This window comes from Mauremys reevesii, linkage group 6 (genome assembly GCF_016161935.1).
Source record: "Mauremys reevesii isolate NIE-2019 linkage group 6, ASM1616193v1, whole genome shotgun sequence".
Lineage (NCBI taxonomy): Eukaryota > Metazoa > Chordata > Testudines > Geoemydidae > Mauremys > Mauremys reevesii.
This window is the reverse complement of record NC_052628.1, coordinates 62733770-62747805: the sequence shown is the minus strand read 5'-3', so window position 1 is coordinate 62747805 and position 14036 is coordinate 62733770.

The window sequence follows — 14036 nt, the reverse complement described above, 5'->3', positions numbered from 1 at the left end:
GAGGTTCCCATCCCCACAGACATTCTGTCTCCTGAACCTCAGCTGAAGATGATTTTCAAAGAAAAAGAGAACTATAAGAAAAGCGAACAGACACCCCAAAATAATCCTCTCTTTTTCTCTGCCCATGGCATCAATAACACCGGAAGGACAAGTACTGAAATGGGGGACAGGTTTCAGAGTGGTAGCCGTGTTAGTCTGTATCAGCAAAAAGAATGAGGAGTACTTGTGGCACCTTAGCGACTAACAAATGTATTTGAGCATAAGCTTTCGTGGGCTAAAACCCACTTCATCGGATGCATGCAATGGAAAATACAGTAGGAAGATACGTATATACACTCATTTTTTTCATGTCCTCTGTGTATATATTTGTCAGTCTAAGGTGCCACAAGTACTCCTCATTCTTTTTGCTGATACAGACTAACACGGCTACCACTTTTTGCTCAAATGGGGAAGGGGTCCTGCCTGAAAGATTTCTAGGCAGAAAGACTGCTGAAGTATGTGGTGAGAGAAATCTTTGCTTTGAATTCATTTAGTTTGTTAAGTTGTCTTTTACCTTTTTATTTTCTTGTAATCAATTCCGGGTCTTGTGTCTTATTACCTGTAATCACATAAAATCTATCTTTATATTGTTAATAAACTTGTTTTATTACTCTATCAAAACCAGTGTGTGTTTGGAAAACTTCATTTGCAATAACAAGACTTGTGCATATAATTTTCTATTAATGAAGTGACAGACTTTATATGAGCTTGTATTGTTCAGGAGGGGCTGGCCAGTACAAGATGAACATTTCTGGGGGAAAGTCTGGGACTGGGAGTTTGCTGGTGTTCCCCTGAAGTGTAATTCATGTGTAAGTGGCTATAGAACTCAGAGAGTACAGCTGGGAATGACTTACATGCTGGACATTGTGTGTGAGCAGACCAAGAGTGAAGCAGTATAAAAGACAAGTTGGAGAACTGAGGGGATACAGCTGTCTATCAGTCTATATGGTACACTGGGTAATGTCACAGAAGCGTCATATAGTTCTGAATGTGGTGACCCATATGCAAGGAGCATATTATACCCTTAAATGCCCACATGGTTAAGTCCTACCCACCTGAGAAACTGCCACTCTCCCTGTGCAACATTATGACTGTAGGGTTCAACTGATGCATATTGATTTGAATGTTCTCAGTGAATGGCGCCCATTGTTCCAGCAGGCCCCTCATTTATTAAAGGCATAGGTTGAGATTTTTAGAAAGTATTTAGGCACCTAAAGATGCAGATAGGCATCTAGTGGGATTTTCAAAAGTGCCTACATGCCTAAACTAGGCACTTTTGAAAATCCCACTAGATGCCTATTTGCAGTTTTGGGCACCTAAATGACTGTCAAACTCTGGCCCATAGTGTTTACTATGATTATAGAGATATATTTGTACTGGTGGGAATGTATCTTTTCAAATGAAACTTGCAGACCTGTTTTGTTCTATTTAAGACACATTTTCTTGCATCCAGAGAAGTTTTATGAATTTTTAAATTTTTTGAAAGAAAAGAAAAGAAAATTAATGTACGTAATATGACCATATAATCAACTAAAACGGAGAGTGCTGAATTTACATATATCACGTTCATAGTTGGGTTCACTGTTCATTTTACATCTTGTTTTTTTATAGATCCATGAAAGGTTTTTTCCTCCGATTTTAATATGTTTTGGAGTCAGACTGCATTGCCCAAACATTTTGTTGTATGGCTTATCTTTACTATATAGTCACCAGTCTAGTAGCTTGTGTCCATTTGATGCATATCTTTGTAAATCTCTTCCATTCATCTTATATGCTTAGATATTTTACGAGAAGATAGATTAAAGTATGACCACTCAAACTCATTTTATACGAAGGACATTTGATGACAAAGTTTTTGTAGGCTGCTGAGTATTCTTTTAGAAACCACAGTATGAAGTTTGCTTAAAAATAAATAAAAATCTAGTACTAGTAATTCCAAACTGATGTTATTTTGTGGGCACATTATAATTAATCAAGATAATGCTGTCTTCCAAAGCAACTAAGATTTCTAGAGAGAAAGGAACAAAATGATTGTATTGCTATCTGCAGAGAATATCAGTTGTTTCAGTCAGATTCTTACTGGTGGATTATGATGATAGTTAATATTCTGCATGCCTCTTTGTTAATAGGATTGTTGCTGTCTGTGATGTTAAATGCTTGATAGATGATGTAGGTTATATTAGCTGATATGTTGCAGATGGTTACCCATAATCCCCAAACATCACGGTAATCTGTGTTGACAGAATCTCTAGCATGGACACTATTGCCTGAACTGATTTCCCATTCATTTCTATTTAATACACAGGCACTCAATAAGCACTGCCTTTTTGTATATATATACAAATATATACAATATTTTAGGTACTCTAGTGGTACAATACTAAGAGGGCTCAATTTCATAATACAAAAACTTTTATGCTTATAATCAGGATTTAGGCCAAATGATAACTCTAAGTAAAGCAAAGTTTACAAGTTTCAACACTTGGTCATTTAGACATGTAAACCTAACAAAAAACTAGCACATAATTTAGCAAATTTTATCAGTCTGTCACTTTCTCCTTTGCACAGTGAGCCATTTATACAGCATAAATGAAGACAGCCAGAGACAAGTACAAGGTTCAGAGGTCTGTATAGTTGGCCCTACAACTGCCAATGGATACCCAAAGGTAATCCATGCTACCGTTTTGTGAGGCTGCCAACATTTAAAAGCTTTTTTTAGTGTGCTAGAAACACCTTATCTTTTCACTGCATACAATTTATATTACATTTTAATATCTTTTCATACAAAGATCAATAAAGTGTCATTTATTTTCTTCGGTCCCTTCAATTTAAGGTCTTTTTGTTGTGTTTAAATCCTTTGTATAATATTTCTATTCTACATAGACCTTGAAATTTAGGAACATTTATAATTGGGCAGGCATATACACTTCAGATTTGTACTCTGTTAAGTCCCAACAATAAGCTGCAATTCCTTTGCAAAGACTAACATGAGTGCCTTCAAACTCATCATTTTCACTATTTCACAGAAAGTTTTGACCCCACTGCCATTCGCTCCCTATTCTTGCATCTCTTTAGCTGCAAATACCTTCTACAATATAAAGTGATTCACAACTTCCTACTGTCTCCAGCTGGTATCTCCCACATTTTATCCCTTGACAATGGTATGTGATTGTTATTGCTAGCTGTAGGCTGAGTTTAGATGTTGTGAAAGTAAGAAAAAAATTAAAAATTGAATAGCGAGCATGGCCTCATGAACCTTCAGAGTCATAGTAGTTTCGCATGAAGCTTGGCAAAAAGTTCAGAGGTCTGATATGATCGCATGCATAGGCATGAGGTGTACAGGGGTTTGTTTGCTCAAGAAAATTCACAGTATTTGTTTGGCATTGACCAGTCCAAGCAAAAATGACTGATCCTGACCCTTTAGTTCTTCTATATTATGTATAAATGTATATCCCTGGTTTCTGAGAGCTTCTACATTTCAGATGAAAATCTCTCCAAGCCTACTAAAAATACTTGAAACTTAAATTACCTTTTCTATTTCCATTCTGGATCATTACTTCTAGTTGTTCACAGATGTTTGTTTATTAAAGAGAGCATAACTACTATGCTTTCCTATCTGGCCTGGTTAAACAAACTGGATTTCATATGCAGCCTTATCAAATCCAAGAAAATATAAAGCCATGAACTGGAGCAGTAGACATATGTTCTTGTTTGGAGATAATGCCTCGGTGTTGCTTCAGTAAGAAGAGAGAGATGATTTCAAGCTTGCTTTTTTTATTATAAAATAGATAATACTTTTGCTTACCAGGACATGGCATTAATATATTTGCATGGTATATCCTTCTGGGAAGGATAATCTTCATCACCACCAAAATCATGTTTTAAGCAGCTTCTCCTTGAATCCATAAGTGTCAATAATTAATCTTTAACTACTACAAAGAACTTCATAAATTAATAAGACAATGAAGCTTTTGAATGAGTTGACAATAGCTTTGAGAATGCTATCTATGCCCTTCTTCTGTGACATTACACATTATCCTGTTTTTATTGCAGTTCATTTGTAATGAACATTGTTATCTTATAGACATTATTCACTAGACCACAGCGTCAGCTAGCCACACATAGTTTCCCAACAAGAATGTTAATGTTAATAATATTGAGACCAGATGTTACTAAACAAATATTAACCTTAAATATTGTCTTGCTGATACCACCATGCAACCGGCAGTAAAGACCAGATGGCAGTTATTTGGTTAAAAATAAAGCTGAAACTTTGTTATATATAAATAACATTATTATTATATCATTACAACTGCATCCATAGGTCCCAACCAGAACTGGGGCTCTATTGGGGTGTCAGTACTACACAAGTACATTGGCTCTAAGCTTATAATTTAAAAAGACAAACCAGTATAAAGGTGAAAGCAAGAAGTACAACAAGCAAGCAAAATTATCAGGGTGATGGTTGAAAAATTATTTTAGTTACATGCATATATTATGGGGGTTGAATAGTGATGGTAAAGGGGAGTTCATGGGATCAAGGGAGTAAACATGGGAATGAAGGAACAGGGGACACTGAGGCTGGGGCAGGGAGTAAGGAAAGGATGGAGAAGAGCAGTGGGAGTCTGATGCAGTGAAAGGGGGGGAAAGATGGAGGCAAACAACTAATCAGTAGAGATACAGATAGACAGATCACAGCTCAAACTGAAGAAAAAAGAGTCTAATGACACATATGGTGATGAAGGTGGTTTCTGCTGCCATTGTTGCTCCTGATTGTGTTATTGGAGAGACTACCTGCTACATCAGGAACCCTGCTCTTTCTCCTCCACATCACATGCCTTGGGGAGGGACGGATGCTTCAGGCCAGTTGCCTTTGCAAAGGGGGTTTCCCCTGGGTCTTTATGGGGGTAGTGGTTTAGGATCAAGGGGCTTCCTTTAGGCTTATGTACATCACCCCACTGCGATTGTCACTGATCCCAGCTCCTCCCAAGGGTGAAGGAGGAGCCCTTTGAAACCTTTAATGTCCTCACACATGCATGCTAGGTTTTTGGGAAAGGGACCTTCTTCAGTTATTCAGTAGATCTTATTGCTTCATAAAAATTATGAGACTATTAAACATCCAATTGCACAGATACTTTGTGAGTAGACAGGGGCTAGTGGGCATCAGTATTACTAGCATAAAGTCCAAATCTGAAAAAAATAATACCCTTCAACACTAACACTCATGCTTCCAATTCAAAGGGGAATGGTTTGAGATTTCAATTTTGAAATAGAATAGAGGTCTCATCACTAATATTAAATTATACATTTGACTGATACATAGATTAGATAGATATGTGAAATGCAGCTGAGTGGTGAGCATTATCTTTGGAATATTAACTTTGGTATTTTTTGATTTTATATGGTTGCAAGTGCCCAACAATAATATTGCATTAACTTGGTATTTAATTTAATTTCTTTTGTGTTCTTGTTTTTTAACAATAAGCGTGTACACGGGGAACAGTGAAGCTGGAGCAATTGCCTGTGATTAATAAAGTTACATTTACATAGTTCCAGTCACAACTGAAGTGCACATCTAACTGAGGTGAAGGGAATTGGGGAAGCTGCTTTCCGCCTTTAGTGCTGCTGCTGCTCTTTGATTAGAGACACTTTTTAATGAAAATACATTGTGATGACTATATCTTTGCAACAGAAAAGATGAAAACTTCATTTTTAAAGAGCAGCTAAGAAAATTTGTATGAGGCAGGTTGTAAATATTTCATTGAAACACACTGAAAACTTCTGCCAGCATTAGGTAAGGGAGAAAAAAACTGGGGGAAAGGCGGGGTGGGGGGGAAGCAGGTTGCACACAACTTTTTTTAACTGTAGTGAAAATTGCTTTCACACATTAAAGTTTGATGAAAATTCCACAATTTTATTTTAATCAATTAAGTTTTTCTCAGTTGTGTATTGTTACATAAGGCAGTGAAAACAGAAGCTCCCTTTTTGAATATATCTTCATTGTTGCTGACACTGATGGTGCATACCAGTAGTGAACTCAGCTACAAAGTTTTCTAGTGTAAATGTAACTACAGGATCAGCATTAGCCATGAACTGAAGGGAAGCAGTAACAGGAAAGGGAGAATGAGGAAGACTTCTTGAGATGGAGTGGCTGTCAGGGAGAGAGAGAGAGGGAGCTGGAGGTAATTAATCTCATTTGGTGTACACTTCACATCTGATACGGAAGCAAATGGGTTTTCTTTCCTCCCTGATCCAGAATGGAATTATAATGAGGTAGAATGAACCCAACAGCAACACTAAAGACATTTTGGATGGATTTGCACCAAGGGCCTGATCCAGTGCCCACTGAAGTCAAGGAGACTCTTTCCAGTAGCTTCAGTGGATGTTGGAAAAGATGACTAGTGACCAAAGTAGTGGACTAGTGGCCTATGAAACCACAAAGTCATGCTGGAATGTAACAAAGTAATTTCTTCTTGAGGCCAGGAACTGGAAGCAATGTGCACTGACAGATGTAAAAGTGACCTTATTTTCATGATCCCCTAAATATATTCCTTCCTACTTAAAGCACATTCCTGGAATGTAATTCCACCACTGTGACCTTGAACTAATAATTAGATTTCAAGAAAATATAGCAGAAATGCAGAATTAAATTCCTTTTCAAATTGTCAAAAAAGGACTAGAATATTGCTCTGAAAAGGAGTAATTTCCTCTCGATCTGTCGTATTAGTAGATGTGCTGAGATACAAACTACAGATTGTTAGGCAGAACGATATTAACTCGCACCATAATTATACACAGCATTTGAGAACTATTGTGTACTAATACTTTGTCAAACAGTGATGAAGAAAACACATACAGTTTGAACCCCCTGACATTATTTGAATTAAGTGCTCAGAAGCATAATATGTGGAGCTCGGTTTAAACAGATAATTGTTTTTATTTTACTCTTTTTATAAGTTTAGATCAATCAATCCATTTCTGTATGAATGCCTGCTCTCAATAAGCATGTCTAATTGCCTTAACACCAGACAGTGTCATTATATTTAAGAGTCTGATGATGTTCAGAGGTTTATAACTCAATGAACAATTTAAATATAAAGTATTATTCAGACTGCTGCAAAAGTGATGTTGGCTTTTTCTTTTTCTTTTCACAAACATTTTAAAAACAAGACAAAACAAGTAAGCATAATAAGAAATGGGAGGGGAGTGGAGAGAAAGGACAATGATATCCATAATAAACCCACATAATTACAAAGTTTAGCCAGATGCAGAATGTAATGTTTCTGATTCACTGTAACATTTCTTAATTCCACTATTCCCAACTGCTACCCCAAGTGGCTGCTATAGCAGCAGTGTGGTCTAGTGAATTGAGCATTAGACTAGCACTCAGGAAAGCTGGGTTCTGTTTCTGGCTTTTCTCTTTGGTGACCTATGGCAAGTCACTTCCTTTTCCCCATCTTTAAAATGGGGAGAATGCTGCTGACTTCCTTTGAGATCTACTGATGAAAAGCGCTATATAAGCTCTTTATGATTTTTTGTCTGACTTCTCATAAGCTCCACAATAGAAGAGAATTTTAGAAATGGACAAGCCAATTTAGATAGGATAAAACAGAACAGAAAATATTTTCTCCAAAAACTCAAACTGATCTCCAACTGAAACTTTTTGAAGTCAGGATTAATATTTTTTTCCCCAATTATTTTCACTTAATGTTCACCTCTGCTCTTCCTCTTTATAATCAGAATAAGAAATGGAATTGTCAAAATATTTCAGCAAAGACTGTTCCCATGTTTGTAGACTTGCTTGAAGATAATACACTAGGAAACTTGCAAGAGAGCCTGAAGTTTCTGGTCAAATTTTGCACCCTGAAAAAGTTTGGATAAATTAGGGTAAGCCTCCAGGACCTGCTCCAAATTTCATTGAAGTCTTTGAGAGTTCTTTTTCCAATACTTTCAGTGGACTTCAGATCAGGCCCTCAGACTTTTGAGCACTTATCTGCAATGACACTTTGAGGTTCACTCATATTTTTTTTTTTCATTATGGGCTAATATCTTGACTCCTTTCCCAGTCCTTCGGTTCCTCTACTGAAGTGGTGACTAAATGTAAATTGATACTCTCACCTGACTTCCTGGTGTGATGCCTACAGAAAGATGCCAGCTGAACCATACAGTCAGGTCATCAATTCACTCTTGTTTTGTCTGTGTGCGGGAGGTGCTTTAGTGATTGATGGTTCAGAAGGTTCCTGGTATACATTCAAATGCTGATTCATTCTTGTGCTTAAGGTTTGTTTTCTTCATTGCCTAGGTGAAGATAGGCAAGACAGGAAAAGACTCATTCATTCACAGAACCCAGTTGTATATAGGCAGTTGAATCACATTATTTAGATTAAATAATAACGGACAAAGATAGATTACAGGTTATTTTAGATTAAAAATATATCAAAAATCCGACAATATAATGTGAGGTACTGAGATGAAAGTTACAAAAAAAATAATAATAATAATTTGATTTAGGGGCTTTTATATAAACACCAGTAATACATTATTAATTACTATTATTACAGAAGTGCAGTGAGGCCCCAACCAAGACCAGGGCCCAGTTTTGCTGAGCACTGTATTAAGATATAGTCTTAATAGTCTGTGCCTCACACAGTTTACAATCTAAATAAACAAAACAGACAAAGGGTAGGAGGAGGAGCAGAGATACAGAAAGGTAAAGTGATTTGCCCAGGGTCGTATAGAGGGTCAGTGATAGATCCAGTAGCAAAACCCACGTCTCTTGACTCCAAGCACAGTGCCCTATCTGCTGGGCCATGTAGCGCTTCAAAAGACAAATGCTTTGTCCCTGATGCAGGTTGTAAGGCATCATCATCTTCTGGAAGTGTTTCATATACAAAAAGTTCTTACAATTTATCTGCAAATCACTCATCCTGTGGTCATCAACATATTAACAATGTTTAATTTGTTTTCTGATCAATATCACCACTCAGAGAGCCACAAAAAAAACAAAATAAATCTGCTAACACAGTCTTCAGATAGCACACAATCCTGTTTGGCTGATGTTGGTTTTCCTGTAACAGCTCAGTGAAAATAACACACATGAAACTTTGTTTTTGTCTTTATTCATTTTCTTATAGAGCAAATTAACAAAATCGGGGGGAGGGAGGGAGGGAATACAGCACATATTATATCACACACAATGTATTACTCTCCACCTCACTAGGCCATTTGAACCTTAGTCTGGATCACCTTCATCTTACTCAATACAAAATAGCCATGATCCAGAGGAACTAATTCTTATTATTGGTACATATGAAACTAAATAAAAAGGTTTAATATGGTTGCATTTTAAGTAGTCATATTAATCAAGACCCTAAAAAAGATACTGGACACTAGATTAATTTATTAGGATATTCATACACACCTTTATAATGGCCCCATGACCAAAACTTTCACGTCTCTGTGATCTCTATCTAATAGTTCACAGCAAGTACTCCTATTTTCCTTTCTAGTCTGATACCTGTGTGTCAAGCTACAAATATGTATTATTGAGATGTAAGTCAAATCCAGACACACACCAACACTTGTCAAAAAAAAAAAGAGTGAAATCAAGGTTGATCAGTGATCAACTTTATTAATGACATTTGCCAAATAATTTGCAGAGGGTTGCCTATATTTAACTACACAATCCTTGTGCTGTCTCTGCAAATAGTTCAATTAAAATTTTAAGCAACTGCAAATTAATCTCTGAAATTCATACAAAAATGTTTTTACACTGCATTCTCATTTTCAAAAGACAAGGAATGGTTAATCATTAAGGTTGTATTATCAGAGGTCCAAGGGTTCTGTCCTCTTACACTGAGAGAGGCAAGCAAAAGCAGGCAGAATTTAGCTGGAGATTGCAGAATTAAATAAGCAGCAGTGACTACCTGAAATAGTGCCCTTTCCCTGAGTCCCTCTGCAGGAATATTAGACAGGGCAAGCCAGAGTTGGGCGACAATTATTCTATTAAGCGTGCTTCCTCTGGGACCTGGTGCATTTCTAATAGGAAATCCATGCTTTCAGCAGGATTGAGGTCTGTAGCATCTAACCAGCTGCCCTCTCCTCCCACAGAAGTGGGTAGTGCACATACATGAGGGATTAGCCAATATCAACAAGGCTTCTTAGGGAGTTTTCTTAGAAGTAGTTGGGCCAGGACAGCAAGGATGTCTCTTCCTACAAGTGGCCTGATATCCATGGAATAGCTCTGTGCTTTCCCTGAAATTTGCAGTTTGCAGACTTCAGGATCCTTCCTTTGGAGAGGAGGATGTAGCTCCAACCCCACAAGGTCAGGTTGAATTCCTCTCCTGTAGGGTGATTTGTGGTTTGTTTGTTTTTTTCCCCAATAGGAGATCGCCAGGGTATTTCAGTTTTTAGTCTATGTTTAGGACCGTATGTTGCCCTTGATTTGTATGTGGTACTTCCACTGGTATCTATAGGAGGTGCATGTGCTTGCAACTACAAGGCAGTATTTGGCCCATAATCTACACAGGGGTTGCTAATCACCTAATAGGTATGGGATATTTCCATCAAAAATACTTATAAACCATCGATGTAGAGAACTTCATGGAAGAGATTAAGGTACCTTTCAACTTGAAGGTTCTTAATGAACATTTATTAGGTGGGCCATTTGTAAATGACCTCTGCTAGGTAGCCAGGTTAGGATGCAAGCAAATTATGAAAAGCCTTGGCAATATGGCCATTATGAAAATTGACCAATCCCCTTTTCCTATTTAATTCCATTTGTATGTGGTTTCATTGCTTTTATTTTACAATTTTTTTATAGTCACTTACGTCTGTCTGGTTTGCCGAAAAGGGAAACACCCTCAGGGTGATGTATCAGACCTAAATGTATATTTGTGTCTGATATACAGTATAGGTCCCTAGTCAGGAGTAAATTGCAAAATGTACTATTTGCATATAGAAAATTGAGTGTGTACTCTCTTCTCCCACAACCTATACGACTTATGTAAAGTTGGTATTCCTTAACTTCAATAAATACTTGACTACCAAAGACAAGACAACTAGAAAGGGGAACTAGAAGCCTGTTGGAGGCAATGATCACAGGAAAATATGGTATCTGTGTTGTGAACATCATATGGATCTGTTAATGGTGGCCTCTTGGAACAAAGCAACATTACAGAAGATCAGAATATACACAAAGAGGCTGTTTCCAGTCCTCATGCATGAATGGTTTAAATAATTTGAAATTTGTATTCATTGTATGAGGGAAGAAATTGATCCTAATAAAGTCTGAAATGATGATACTTCTTTAGGTTAGTGCAATGTGTGTAGGTGGAGAAGAGGGTATTCACAACACCCAACTGAAATAATATCGGTAGTTAACAAAGTGGGCTAGACAGAGAACATTGTTAATTGTGAGTAGCATTTGATAAACAGAAATCACACTGTTATTGTGATAAAAGACAAGAAAACTGAATTCCTTTGACCTCTTGGGCCTGGACACTGTAAGCTACAGCTGCAGAATACGTCATCTGCTTGTTTATAGTGTTAAAAAATTCAAAATGCCAAACAAAACATTCTTACCATGAAATGCTTCACACTTTTTCTCATTGCCTCTGCTCTGAGAAAATAGTGCTCCCATTGGAGAAGACATTTCTGCAGCACTTCTTTTTTAATGCTGCCACGGATGATCAGAGATAATAAAAAAGTATTTACCGTATTATATGCACTCCATTAAGATAGAACTTTTCTATTTGAAAAGTATTGAGCATCAATGAGTTCAACTGCAATTCAGGACTGTACTTTTTAAAACCATCTTTGTTACCTAGTAGGGAAAGTGCATTCCTTGTTGTCTGCTTTTTATGTAACACTTGCACACAAGCTTTAAATTTTACTCTGAGAATTGATTTTTTTTATACCAAAACCATTTATATCCCTAAGATAACACTGAAGTACTTCTACTGCTATATTTTTTTCACCAAAGCAAAGCTAATAAATGTGAAATCCTCTCTCCACACTCAAGATATCAAGGTAAGGCGGATACATTTGAAAAATTGCTCTAATACATCAGAAAATATAAAAATCAATAAGCTATAAAAGCTAAAAAGCTTCTTCAATTTTGTCCTCTTATTGCTCAGTGTAGGTGGCTAGGGCCCAGAGAACAGTCCAAGGTTGCAAAAAGCTATTATATATCTAAATGTGTATGGTGGGAAATACATGAAACCCTCATGCGAATCTGTGAATGCACACTTGAGAAACAGAAGGGATACAGGAATGGCCTTCACGTTCTTGCTCATTTGATTGAGGGCTTGAAAGTGTGCTTGAGAGATTCTGCAGCTGTATCTGTGGTTCTTCTCATCTTTGCGTGAAAATGACATAAGCTTTAAGAGCACTTTCCAGTTCTTTCTTGGGCAGTGGAAATATTCACTTCTTCTTAGCTGCATATCCAGAAACCACGAGTGTAGACACATTTTACTTTGACCAGCAAAGCGTTTGGAAGACAAAATGTTATGCTTCAGAAACAAACAAACAAATAAACAAACTCCAATGGAAATATAGTGATTGATGGGTTCTTCCCATTTGTGAAGTTGGTACACCACTCCCACTCAGAAAAATCAGAAAATACAATTAGAATTAAATAAATTTAATTTCCTGTTAATTTTATGCATCCTGGACTGGTGCTAATTTTACAAAAACAACCACACACACACACTTTTTCAGCTGAAGGATCCATGTGGGTATGACTGCTCAAACAGGGTTCCAAAGGGTTCCAAAGCAGCAGCAGCTAGACTTACTTAAATAACCCAACAGTTTCAAAAAAGCATTGAAGGGCACTGCCAAAAGTGCTGTTAATTAATGAGCATGTCTACAGGCAAGAGTAAACCACATGTAACAGTACCAAACCCAACAGTGAATTTTTGGCCTAGACTCTTTTGTGTGCAAAGGTCCTCAAAGTGCAGAAGAGGTGTAGGGGGGAGTATAAGATAGACAGTGATATCTCTCTAATCTGTGGACAGGTCTGCACTGGACTGCTCTACTTACTCCAGCTGTGCATGGACCCTAAGTACCATATGCCACCTGAGAATCAACAGAGCCAAACTGTGTTCTGCACCCTCTCTTCCTGACACCTACCTGATATGTCCCTGCACTGGAGTGAGGGTGGGGAGGTTGGCACAGGTGCCAGCCACACTAACTTGAAATCTCACACACACATAAAATATCAATTTCCATAGCTCTGATAGAATTAACTTCTTTTAACTTTGAAATCTCCAAGGAAAGCCTAATATCTTTTGAGTTCACTTAGAAGGATATTCGGACTACAGAAAATGAATGAGTAATTTGTATTACCTGGAGACCATAAAAAGCACTCTATTTTTGAATAAATCACACTTTTTCAGATCCCCACTTTCTATAGTATGACAAGATTTGGAGCTGTGGAGGCATGTTTTTTGTTACTGCAGAACAAATAAGAGCTCCACCCTTCAGTTCTTTCTCAGCTTTCTTAATTCAAAATTCCCATTAACTTTGGAATAAGAATGAAGTTCTTTCAATTACCCCAAATATGCATAAGTGTTACAAAGAAACACACAGGTTTGACATAAGAAATACTGAAAATGTGCAGAGGAATCTTGGGCTGTTCAAATCACCATTGCACTCTATCAAGATCTAGATAAGAATTTTGGAATGAGACTTGGTCTCACTGAAAACAATGGAAGAACTGCCACTGATTTCCATGGGGGTCAGGATTTTGACAAATGGGCACACTCATCTGTGTAACAGAAGAATTTAGTGGATATTAAGCAGCCTTAAGAAAACATTGAGACAAATTTCACCCTCAAATGGAGGCACACAGCTCTCAGTTGGGGTGATGTTATGTGGAGCCAAAGACAAAGAGATTCTCAGCAAAAATCACTGCTCTACAGCCAAAATGCTTCTGAAATAAATGTAGTCAAAGTTTACTAATTCTGGGTCACTGAGAACGAAAATGATGCTTAAAA